Source organism: Borostomias antarcticus, assembly GCF_949987555.1.
Source record: "Borostomias antarcticus genome assembly, chromosome: 12".
In the NCBI taxonomy this organism is placed as follows: domain Eukaryota; kingdom Metazoa; phylum Chordata; class Actinopteri; order Stomiiformes; family Stomiidae; genus Borostomias; species Borostomias antarcticus.
Window position 1 is genome coordinate 17,951,299 of NC_140245.1, and position 12,492 is coordinate 17,963,790.

The 12,492-nt window shown below is 44.5% G+C and overlaps 1 long non-coding RNA gene across 1 annotated transcript; it reads left to right on the forward strand.

The window, feature by feature from the left end:
* Positions 1-150: 150 nt before the first annotated feature.
* LOC311316448 lies at positions 151-10,637 on the forward strand. The gene is made up of 3 exons (XR_014630708.1): positions 151-251; positions 6,479-6,587; positions 9,864-10,637. It is a non-coding gene; the product is annotated as an uncharacterized lncRNA (long non-coding RNA).
* Positions 10,638-12,492: the final 1,855 nt, after the last annotated feature.

Sequence of the window (12,492 nt, forward strand, 5' to 3'; positions counted from 1 at the left end):
AGCCTTCAATTCGGAAATACAAGTCACGTGGGCCACAGCCAATTCCCCTTTGCGCAAACATTAGCGTCATTACGGTAAATCGTTTTTGTGCGTTGGCTAGAAGAGCGAATGTCGGGTTGTCCCTTCGCTCTGTTGTTGACCTGCCGTTCTGCAGTCTAGCACCTGCTGTCTGTCTAGATGTCTAGACAACGTGGAGAGGGAGAGAAAGTTTGGAGCGGGCTGAGGAGTCAGATAGTAGGCAGGCAACGAACGTAAGCAGCACCAGCACCAGCACCAGCACCGAGGGCTTTTGTCCCTAGTTAACTGGTTTATTGAGACAGTTATTGGATTTTGTTTTCTTGTCATAGCCTACCTGCTGCAATAGCCTATGTGAACTGTAGTGTTTGTTTGAGCAGAGGATCCAGTAGCTAGCTTGTTAGCTCAGTGTAGTATATCTAGCTAACGCTAGCTATTTCAGCTACGCATGCTCAGCCTCTCACTAGCCTATATAATATCCGGGTATTTTGAAATATGAAATAATTATGAAAGTATATTTTAACAACTTAAACACAACTGATCAAATGTTTGATCCATGCCATTAAGTTATCAGCACAACAGAGTAGTCTAGTGGGCTATAGCCTAATCAAAGTCCTTCTCTCCTTATATAGGCCTAACAATAATAAACTATTTAAACAGATTGAAAAAATAATAAGAATAATTTCACTACAATATCCTACTTACCCATGGTTTAAGCACTGTTTAAACTTGAGTAGGCTATAGGCCTATAGTCATTTTCCTCGGCTTATTAGCCTATAGCCTAGGCTACATTTCATTTTATAATTAATTTCAATTATATTTATAGTAATATGTTTATTGCTGGGTTTGTGAAAACCATCACTAGTAGGCTACACCACGCTGCCTGTGTCACATGGTTGCAGATAATATATTAGAGAAATAGAGCTACTATAGCTGTTCTATCAAAGTTGCTATGAGGACTTATATTTTGATTTAGAAAAATGTTTTTGAGTTTCTAACTAAATGTAGAATGTCCCCCAGTTAAGGGTGGTGGTGGGGTTCTGACACTTCATAGTTTGTTAAAATAAAAACATACAGGATGATGATGAGGAATTATACTTCATAATTCATGATAATAATAATAATAATAATATATAAACAATAATTCTGATGCGCTGAAAGCATAGCAATCAGTGATGCCAATTTAAGATTTAGCGACTTTCCAGACCCCCCTGGTGTCTAATTTCATGGAAAGCGACTAGTGACAAATCTAGCTACTTTTTCTGGTCATTTGGAGAATTATTTTGTTGACAAGGAAGCGAGCTCAGCTCACGAGTCACGATGAGAGAAAACTTTTTTTGCTGCCTTCACGCCCTCTCTCGCCCACACACACACCACACGCGCTGGGATCCCTCCCGCAACAACCAATCGTATTGAAGACCAGAGCTACAATCATAGCTACAAGCACAATCCTGCATGTCGTATTACGTTTTTAAATAGGCTTCGTTATAATTAAGGAAATTAAGCCCTGTAGGCTATATTATTTTCCGTTATTCTTTAGGTTTACAGACCTACGTTGTTTAAAAGAAAAAAGCTAATGTTATACAGCAACAATTTTTTTTTTTTGGATTTTTGATTGTTTTTCAATGCCCATCATCATCACATGGCTGATGTAGGCTACTAGGGTTGCACTGTAAAAAAAGAGAAAAAAAGTCAAATGTTGTATAGGCTACAGCAGGGGTGGCCAACCAGTCAGAGACGAAGAGCCACAAAAATGACTGTGGTACCACCCAGAGCCACACCATATATACCAGCGTTTCTCAACCTTTTTTTCAGTCACCGCACCCTTCATAAGTACTTAAAATCCCAAGGCACCCCAGTCTAAAATAAGAAGAAAAACATTATTGTCCATTAAATATACATTTAAAGTTAATTTATTTAAAATTAATACATACAACAAGATATTTTCTGACATAATATATTTTGGACTGGGCTGGGCTGGGTTAGGCTGGACTGGGCTGGACTGGGTTAGGCTGGACTGGGCTGGGTTAGGCTGAACTGGGCTGGGTTAGGCTGGACTGGACTGGGTTAGGCTGGACTGGACTGGGTTAGGCTGAACTGGGCTGGGTTAGGCTGGGCTGGACTGGGTTAGGCTGGACTGGGCTGGACTGGGCTCGAGATTTGAGGCTTTGAAATGTCCCAATGATGTCTGGCATATCAGACAGAATGGCTTACCATTACGTTCTATGAAGAAAAAATTACTCTTCCCACTCGGGTAAAAAATGTCCTGTGTTCGTCTTCATATTTTCTTTTAGCTGCGCATTTCTTTCCAGCCATTCTTTGGTTGTGTACAGTAGCCTAGGCTACGTTAGCTTTTGTCTTAAAAGAGAATGACCCACGCAAAGCAAATTATTTTGTTTACAATAGGTGCGTTTACATGACAAATATTTTTCAATCTGGTTGATTTCAAGCTAAATTTCATCTTGAGCGTATACATGGGATACAAAGTAAACTGGTTGGATGTTTACATGCGACACGCAGCCGTGAGTGATTGCGTTACGATGGTTACAAACAGCTGACTACGGAACTGTCGAGCATGCCTTGATTAGTCAAGTCTTGAGCATGCGCAAAATGAACGCAGAACGCAGCATCAATCCCTTTCAAGGTAGTATACATGACGGACCAAACGGTTTCGAAAAGGTTTAAACTACCTCCTTGAAAGCGATTGGAATTTTAATCGGGTTGGGGCATTTCAGTCGGATTGAGGTGTTTATATGACATATTTTCAATCGGTTTGGTCTTCCAAACCTATTTGAAACCGATTCAAACTGTCCCATCTAAACGCACCTAATAATTTTGTTACCAAGGTGATTTGCTACCTATATGATTGGTTTGAAGTGGTTCTCACGCGACTTCCTCACTAGCGAAACGAATCATGATTTTATGACAAATCTGCAATAAACTGAAATGGGCGGGAAAAGCACAGCGAAACTAGAGAGAGAGAAACGTTCTTATGGAATGAATGAATTTATTTTTTAATGAAAGGATGGAAGAGCCGCAAGCCAACTTTTTTGGGGGGGTGGATGGAGGAGCCGCACATTGACGGGCAAAGAGCCGCATGCGGCTCGCGAGCCGCGGGTTGGCCACCCCTGGGCTACAGCAACAACAACAAAAAGGTTTGTAAATAACCTATGTAAATAGTTAGTTTGTATTTTCACCCCCCCGGCCATCTAGCTACTTATAGCGACTTCTGGGACAGCCAATAGCTACTTCCCTTACTGAAGAGTTGGCAACACTGATAGCCAATTAATATTAGGCTAAAGAAATGGCATTTCCCCTCAGTTTAAACCGTTTTGAACTGACTTCCGGTTTAATCCCCGCCCACTTCCGAATACGAATCCGAATAAGTAGCTGTCAAATACATATAAAAATACAAATAGTGGGCTTACGGCACACCCCTACTGCCTAGCACCGCGAAGATTGTGAGAAATAATAGTATTTTATATACCATCAAGATGTCTCTGCCTTGCGTCTACGGGTGTGCAAATTGGTGCTCTAGTGGCAAACTTTATTCGTTTCGAGAGGAAACCGGCCTTTTCAGAACTGGAGTCGCTTGTGGCTACAAGCCATTAAGCATTTGCAGTGCCCATTTTATATCAGATAAGTTATTTTGACTACCTGGTTTCACTGGAATGTCTGGTTGAAATGTAGAGTAATATCTGAAGTAAACAGTAACCCATAACCTGGCTGCACGCTAAGCTAAAGCTAAGTTCAGGAAATGAAGCCTAATGATAACTAGCTAACGTTAGCTAGTGCTAGCTAACACGCTAGCTAGTGTTAGCTAGCTAACTCAAGGCCCGGGGAGTCGGAGATGGCTAACGGCTAGCAAAACCTAATGAAATGGTGAGTCCTGCTTTGCAGCTTTATGCATTTCAGATTGATCATTGTGGCAATGTGTGTGAATTTGCTGCTATGTGAGAGATAAGGACCTGTTGTTGCATGTCATTGACAAAAGCTTCCCCTTATTATGGTGTCAGACCGATGGCTTATGAATGCGATACACTAGCCCAGAGATGGTTAGCACTGGCAGAGCTATTTTCAGTTTGATAAAAGGCGTTGTGGTGTTTGAGCACGAGTTGTCATAGCATACTCTTGTGATGGACTTCGTTTTGGTGTGGAATTATAGTTGTTTACGTTTTGGTAGGAACAATTAAATTGTCGAACAATTAAGTGTTGCAAATTATTGGTACCCCTACCAGTGGCGATTGCTCCTATAAGCAAGGTTAAGCCTGGCTTACCCATACAAATCCAAATAAAACTTGATTTTTGCGCCTTTTTTCAGTGAAAGAAGCCACAAAACTACGACTTTCAGACTGTTTTTGACTTAAATGCGTCTTGTATTCTGCCATATCGCTTCATTTTCATCCGTCTTTAGCATTTTGGTAGTGCTCCGTCGCCCCCTACAGTCCTCATGAAAATACAGTCCACGTTACGGTCCGTTGACACCGGTCTTACTTGCTCGTTATTCACTGACTAGCCGCTCACACGCTTGCGTTTGATGCGTCAACATTGACGGATGCCATTCACTTTCAATGGCTGCAGCCTATTAATACATCCATGCTGCAGCCGAATGGCATTCTGGTTCCATTGTTGTCCCGGTGCGTTGCGTTGCCTGCGTTGCTAGCGTCAAAAATTGAGAAATGTTCAACTTTCAGATGCGTTGCTGGTGCTGCCGACCCATCAGATGTCTTGACGGAGAAAGACGTCATCGCAAGGCGGGATTTTCACATTTTTCGATACCAAGATGGAGGACAATCGCTGTTTGTTTGCAGGATAGGATGTACCCAATACCTGCGGGCACCACGTTCATGTTGCCTCGATGTTGTTTCGCCGGTCTAGAGCGGAAGCGTCTGGACTGGAAGACGAACAGTTGTTGTAATATTTATACTGTAGGCTGCACATGGTGAAGTTTCGAGTAGATAACATTCGTGATGGCATCACCAAGCATAACACCGACGGAAATTGTAAAAGAAGATGCGAGGAGTACTACCGGTTATGGAAAAAAAACAAGCGGATGTTGGAGGCGGGCTCTACAAGCTCGAGCCGGATGATGGGGCGGGCTTAAGTCAGTGAAGTAAATAGATACCAGGCTCTCCTTCCCGAGGAGAGACTGGTGACGCGAGGCTAGGAGGCGCTAAATGACGTGTACAAGGGCTCCATTGATTGGCCAATCTCTGACCAGTGCCCCACCCCTGAGACAGTTGGTGCAAAAGTCATTCGTGTACCCACAGACATAAATGCGTGTACCCTTAGCTGCTGATTTGTTGTTGTTGTGTTTGTATGAGAGAGTAAATAAATCCTACAAGTGTGCAACGTTTCTCTTTGACTACAAAATTTCCTCCTACAAGTGTGCAAATTTTCGTTACGCATGTGTGACTATTTTTCTACGACTACAATTCCACTGATACAGGTGTTCAGCACTTTTGCACTAAAAATACCTTCATAGGTGGGTTTTCAAAATAGTGTGCGCTAGCAGGTTCGGACAATCTTCTGGCTGTTGCGAGCGCAGTTTCGGACAATGTGATTGCTTGTTGTTGCGTGCGGCAGACACGCCTTCCGCCATACGTTGACGGACACGCATCAAACGCAAGCGTGTGAGCGCTGTGTTAACATTGTAGGCCAGGTAAAATGATTCTAGCTTACGGAAGTCAAGAACAAATCAAATCAAGACGAAATCAAGACCTGGGGCCTCATTTATAAACGTTGCGTAAGTACAAAAGCGTGCGTAACCCATGCTGAGCAACTTTCTAAGCAACTTTCCGTATTTATAAAAAACAAGCTTAACGATAAGTTGGCGGAAGGTGTGCGCAACTCTACACACACTCCGACCCTCCCGTAACTACGATAAGCAAGTTTCTGGAGAAACGGGAAAACGCAACTCCGATGGCAGAGGGATGAAACTTGGGAAAGTCTGCGAAACGCATGACATATTGAATAATAAATACATCGGTCGCTGCAAGAAACCCTCCAATGTGTCACACAGTTTAAACGTAATCAATCGCCACCGTAGCCTAATCACGAAATAATTGCTTTGGATGTGTCTGTGAATTGACCCATTTGTGTCATAATATAATGTTATGTTGTAGGCCTATTCATTTATAGGCTATCCCGTGAAGCATCACGGGCTGTAGCATATGAATAAAAGCCACATTACGTTGATAACACAACACGACACGAGCCTAGGCTTTTCATAGTAATGATACTGTAACGCGGGCACAGAGCAGCCTTTGAGCGTAGTCATTAGAACAGGTGCTGGCCCTGTAGCCTAGGGTTTTCCTGGTTACCGTAGCATAGTGTGCTCTTATTGGCTCTGGGGGTTGCACGGGGGTCCTGATAATCCAACATCCCGTCAGAGTAGGGCAGTTGTTTTCTGGATGTCTAACTGTATGGTCGTTGAGTGAGCCTTCCTCCGCCTGTGCCACAGACCTCCGGGACTACAGCTCTAAAGCACTATCCTGCATGCTGCGTGTCTCAGAGAGAGTGACAGCAAACCAGAGAGAGTGACCTGCTTCCTTCCCCGCTGCAGTCTGCCGGTGAGTCGTAGTGACGAGTCCGCTAGTAGCTACGGTTAGCTAGTCTAGTTAACTTGTGCTAGCTATTCCCCTGCTTGTCGTGGCACCTTTTGACCCACGGAACTCTGCCAGCTAAGTGTATGAAAAGTAGAAACAAGCCCGCGACAATTGGTGTCAGAAGTGGGATTGTTGGAGTGAAGAAATAAGTCGGGAGACTGCTGCGAGTAGCCTTGTGTGCTAAGCTGCTAATGGCTAGCTTCTGTTTCCGCGGCATCTGCACGCATCACGTGTGTGGCCACCTGCACCGGTAGCTGGTTGCGCCTGCCATTTTGATTAGGTCAATGACCACCGTCTCTGTTTAAGAGGAAGGGAGACGTTCACAGCTGCCGTTTTTCTCTAAAGAACAGCCTACAGCTTATTGGAAGCGCAGCAAGCACTTACCTACATCTGGAAAAGATACATTAAATTAAATAAAACTAAGAAATACAAATAAAATAAAAATAAACATGGATGCAAAAGGAGCGTGTAACCAAGAAAGCACTGAAGAGGATGTGTGCTCACAGCAAACACCTGCATGGTTGCCAGTATTCATGGAACAACAGGAACGAATGCATGAATAGCAAATGAAGATGCAGATGCAGATGATGCAGTTGGTTGTAGAGACACTCAAGCGTGTGCAGGAGACCAAATCACAGCATCCTGTCTGTCTGTCGGTGAGGATGTGGGAGTAATGTCCTCTATCTCCCCGGGTCCTCCTATCCTCTCTCCAATTGACCCTCAACATCAAAGGAACATCGCTGCCGGGGGGCAGTCTAACCCAACCGTACGGCAAACCTTGGATTTCACCCCAGAGCTTGAGGTGATTCGTCAACGCTCGCTCAACGCAGCCCCCGCTAGACAGGAGACCCAAGAACCAGACCCAGCCGCTCGCCGGCGGCACTCCACCAGAAGGGGTGATGTCGCATCACCCGCTATGGTTACCACCCCTGCCAACCCAATCATTAATAGACGTGCCGATACTGTTAGAGAGAACCACAGCCCTGCGCCGAGTGATAACAGTAGCTTCCAGAGTCACTCCCATTCATCTCCATGTTGCCACAGCACAAAGCTCCTTGCCCTCTTCGATGGAAGTGAGGACTGGAGCACGTTCATCGTGCACTTTGAGAGAATGGCTCAGAAGAAAGGTTGGAACACTACTGAGAGGCTAGACAGGCTTCACGAGCGGCTGAGAGGCTCTGCAGTACGCTTAATTTGTTCCCTGCCAGTACATGTAAGAGAGGACTATCTCCTTCTCACGGAGCAGTTGAAACAACGCTATGGTCAGCACGTTCCACCTTCCACTGCTCGTCGTAGCCTCAGTGAGGTTCATCAGCAGAAGGAGTCCTCAGCTGAGTTTGCTGAAGTGGTTCGCTGGCTCGTCACGCTAGCCTACCCTGGTGTTGATCTAGGGCTGCAGGAACAGCTAGTAGCGGATGCGTTCCTCAAAGGATTCCGCAACCAGCAGGTTGCCTATGAAGTTCTGAACGCGGATCCATACACACTAGCAGAAGCCCAAAAGCTTGTGGAGGCCCACAAACATAACTATAAGGCAACCCTGGGTCGGGATGCGGAGGGGAGAAGAAAAGTCAGGCGCATTTCTTGGGCTGATGAGAACCCTGAAAAGGAGAAAGCTGCAGCCCTGTCACCAGCGCAAACACCGCAGCTGCAACAGGAAGTCCATGCATTGGTAGATGAAATCAAACGCCTCAGGAATCAAATGGGGCAGCTGCAACCAAGGGGGTGGATGGGGCTTTGCACAGACGTAACTCACAGGCGGCCATCTTGGGACGGGGTCGCTCTGGATCACTCTGGATATAATAATGTAAGGTAAGTGATCTGCACAAACAAAAATACTCATAACTCGCTGACATTCTGACCGATTTCCAAACGGTTTGGTTTTTTACAAACGTTTTTTTCTTCTTTATTTAATCTTTATTTAACAATGTTGAAATTGCAGCCTTTCATTCCACGACTTGCTAATCATGCAACTTGGCTAGGCTAGTGCCAGCTATCACGGCTGAGAACAGCTAAACCACAATCGAGATTTTCAATTATTTTATACCAATATCGATGTTATGACAACCCAATCTTTTGTCTAAATGACTAACATTGTGGACATGGTTGTATTTATTAGCTAGCTTATAACAAAGAGGTTTACAAGACTGTAGTAGGAATGGCAGTTGGTTGTAACTATGTTAGTGTAACTATGTTAGCTAGCTCATAGTTCGTCCAACGACCGTTCTTAAAGTAACGTAAGGGGCAATTTTACAACATTGGGACACGTCTCTCTCTCGCAGTTGGGGTCAAGGGAAATATTAATGACATGATTATAATGGACTCATGACAGCCAATGTCACACCCAACCACATATGACAGTTTAATGTGTATGATAATCCCTAGTTAGTTTCTTCAAGTTTGATAATAAGGCCTGCTATGTCAATTCTGAATGACACTTAAAGACAACAGTCATAAACATTCCTAAAGATTCCTTCATGTATCATGTCATTGCAATGACAGTGTCATGACAGTGTTACATAATGTCTTATGCACACCCCTTTTTTGGATAATTAGGCCTGCAGGACTAGAGAGACGGTACAGGGGAGAGAGGGGAGATGTATATGTATATGTATATAGACAATATAACCTGTCATGTTTATGACAGGTTATATTGTTTTGGTTTATGTCAAGTTGTTATAACAAAGACATCTCAAGCAATGTCAACTTTGCATTAAAAATGACATAAATGACCGAATGACACTCAATGACAACATTCATAAATATTCTTCATGTGTCATGTCGTTGTTATGACAGTGTCATGACAGCGTCATGTCAGTCTTATGCACACCCCTTCAAATAAAGTGTTACCTCACACTCTAACTTCAACCGCTCCTCACTGTCATAAACCCGCCCAGCGTAGCTGTTTGTATTTCACATTCCTCAGAACCAACACTGATTGGCGAGATTGTTTTCCAATCAGGCTCAAAATGTTTTCTATGGAGAGTATCCAGGCTGATTTGCGAGTAACAGCGTGCTCTAGTCTAGCGCTAGTCTCACGAGGCAAGGTGGAGAGGGGTCATTCAACGGTTAATAATGCTTTCTTGGACAAACTGACATGAAGTGATTCCATCCTGTATTTCAAAAATGGATTGTTGAGATTGGAACCTGGATCAGTAAAGTTTGGGCTAAATGGCTTAATATGAATACGAATCAGTACCCAACCCCCATCTCCCCTCTCTCCCCTGTACCGTCTCTCTCCAGGTGGCGGCCCGGACCAGCACCGCCGACCCCGGCCTCAGGCAGTCCTTCACGGCGCTGCACGCCCAGGGCCAGCTGCTCACCTGCCACGCCTCCCGCGCCTAGCTGCTCAGGGTGCTTCTGGAGGACAGCTTTACCTCCGGAGCGCACCTGGACTACTATGACCTCTGACCTGTAGACCGCTCACCTCCACCACTACTATATGACCTCTGACCTGTAGACCGCTCACCTCCACTACTATGACCTGTAGACTGCTTACCTGACTACTATGACCTGTAGACCGCTCACCTCCACTACTATGACCTCTGACCTGTAGACCGCTCACCTGGACTACAATGACCTGTAGACCGCTCACCTGGACTACTATGACCTGTAGACCGTTCACCTGGACTACTATGACCTGTAGACCGTTCACTTAGACTACTATGACCTCTGACCTGTAGACCAGGAGGTACAAGACGGATGCTCTTCAGAAGCAGCGGTCTGAGTCAAGTCCATTTCTATTTACATTATGATTTACTCAGTACTTGGAGTGAAATGCTTTGAAGTCAGTTGAAATGTAATTCTTGAGTCAAAAAATCCTCATGGGTAATGTGCAATTTTGAATTTGTTGAGTTCGTTTTGATCCACTTCAAGTTTCAAGTGAGTTGTAAAGGTAATTCTGTTCGAATTGACCAAGGGGGAGGGGAGCTACTATTTCACAGATCTGGACCCAGTTTTATTCTCCCTCAATCATATATCAACCATTCACACTGTTCCTAGATCAGATCAGTAGGGAAAGGGGCTTCTTTGTGTTACTCTGTGATGATAAGAGATATACATTCAAACTGTGACAACAGTATATATTCCAACTGTGACACTGGAATGTTACTGACATCGTCCACAGTTGGAATGTATATCACATACATTCCAACTGTGGACGATGTCAGTAACATTCCATTCCGCTATTTGATTAAAATGTGTTCGTCTTAGTTCCTCTAGTACTCTTAGAAAATGTTCTGCAGGTACTGGGACAGGAGTGTGTGAATGAGGGAGGGTGTGTGTGAGAGAGAGAGCGTATGTGGGGGGGAGGTAGGGTTTGTGTGTGTGAGAGAGAGAGTGTGTGTGTGAGAGTGACACACACACTGTTGCTATATTTAGGGTTATTATTGTTGTTTTGGTTTGGTTATTGTTGGCTTTTGGCGTTTTTCTTCTTCTGTTGCTCTGCGTTGTGTATTCTTTTTGTAAGCCTTGATAAGAGTTGCAGCACCATCTAATTAGGACCCACGATGTTAATAGCCTTCTTGTTGTGATAGTCATTGATGAAATCACCCAACACAGGATTGGAAGCGGCGACAGATGATAGATTTATTGTACAAAGATACAATCACATGGAACACTGGGATGTTTCCCTCGTCTCTCCCTGCTTCTCTGCTGGCTGCGGCTGTGGCGCGAAGTCAAGGTCTTAGACTTCCCTTCCCGCATGGTGTTATCAGCGGGCCTGCCTGCTGGGAGCAGCGAATCTGTCCGTCCGAGTTGCCTACCGTTTCCAAATTAAAGTCTCAAGGTTTGCTTGAGACGTTAAATAGTGCTCTCTCGGCCCAGCCCCCACGCCTAAGCCTGCCCGTTTAGGTGAAGCTAGATTGGTGGAGGAGTGACCATACAGATGTCGCCTGTCACCCTAACATGATATCTTAATCACCATTGGTTGTCAGTCTAGGTTGTGTCTGTTTATAGTGTCCCATAGAGATGTGTCATTAATACCCCAGAGGAGAGGCCCCCCCTGTGGCCTAAGTGTGACCTCTTGACACCCACTACCCTGAACGGCCACAGCAGCATCAGCTGTCTCCTTCAATCCCTTCCACTGCACATTCCAGACTGTTTACATGAGCACAAAAACACACAAACAAGCATTACATTGACTTTAAGACTCTGTGGACTTTTACCTATATTCTTCAGTTATGCTATCTATTGTTAATATGTGAGAATGTGATGCCCCCCCCCCACACACACACTTCCCCAGCAATATTAGATTCCTGTTTTGTTACCAAGTTTTGTTTTTATTATTAATTGTTATATGTATTTTATAGAGTGTTACTTGGTTGTATTATACAATTGCACTACCTTGTGCTGTGTGCTTTGTGTTTTGCTATGCAATACTTAATTGTGTATGGTCGTGCCAATAAAGCCGCATTGAATTGAATGTAATTGAGTGAGTGAGTGAGAATTTCATAAGAAAGTCCATTATAATTACTAGGGCTGCGAGCAGCAGTGAGCGGGCCCTCGCAACCCACGTGTGTCGGGGTGCGGCGGCGTTAAAGGGTGTGCTATTTTGGTGTCCAGTACTGAGAGAAACTTCCTGTCACCAGTAGGTGGCGCTCTAAGCGTGACTCAATACCGACGCATAGATGTGTACAGGACGGTGTTGAGGAATTTACATCCAAACACCTTAAACCTTTATTCTCTCTCTCCTTTTGTAATTCATCACCTCCCCCAAATATTCACATAGCTGTGCTAACATACAAAATGGCCGCATCTGTCTACAACAGAATAACCATCCTTTGTCCCCAATTGCCGCCTTTTTCTCATGTCACATGTCTGTACTCTTGGCCACGCCTGCCATTTCATATGACGTACAATAGAGTAGCCAATC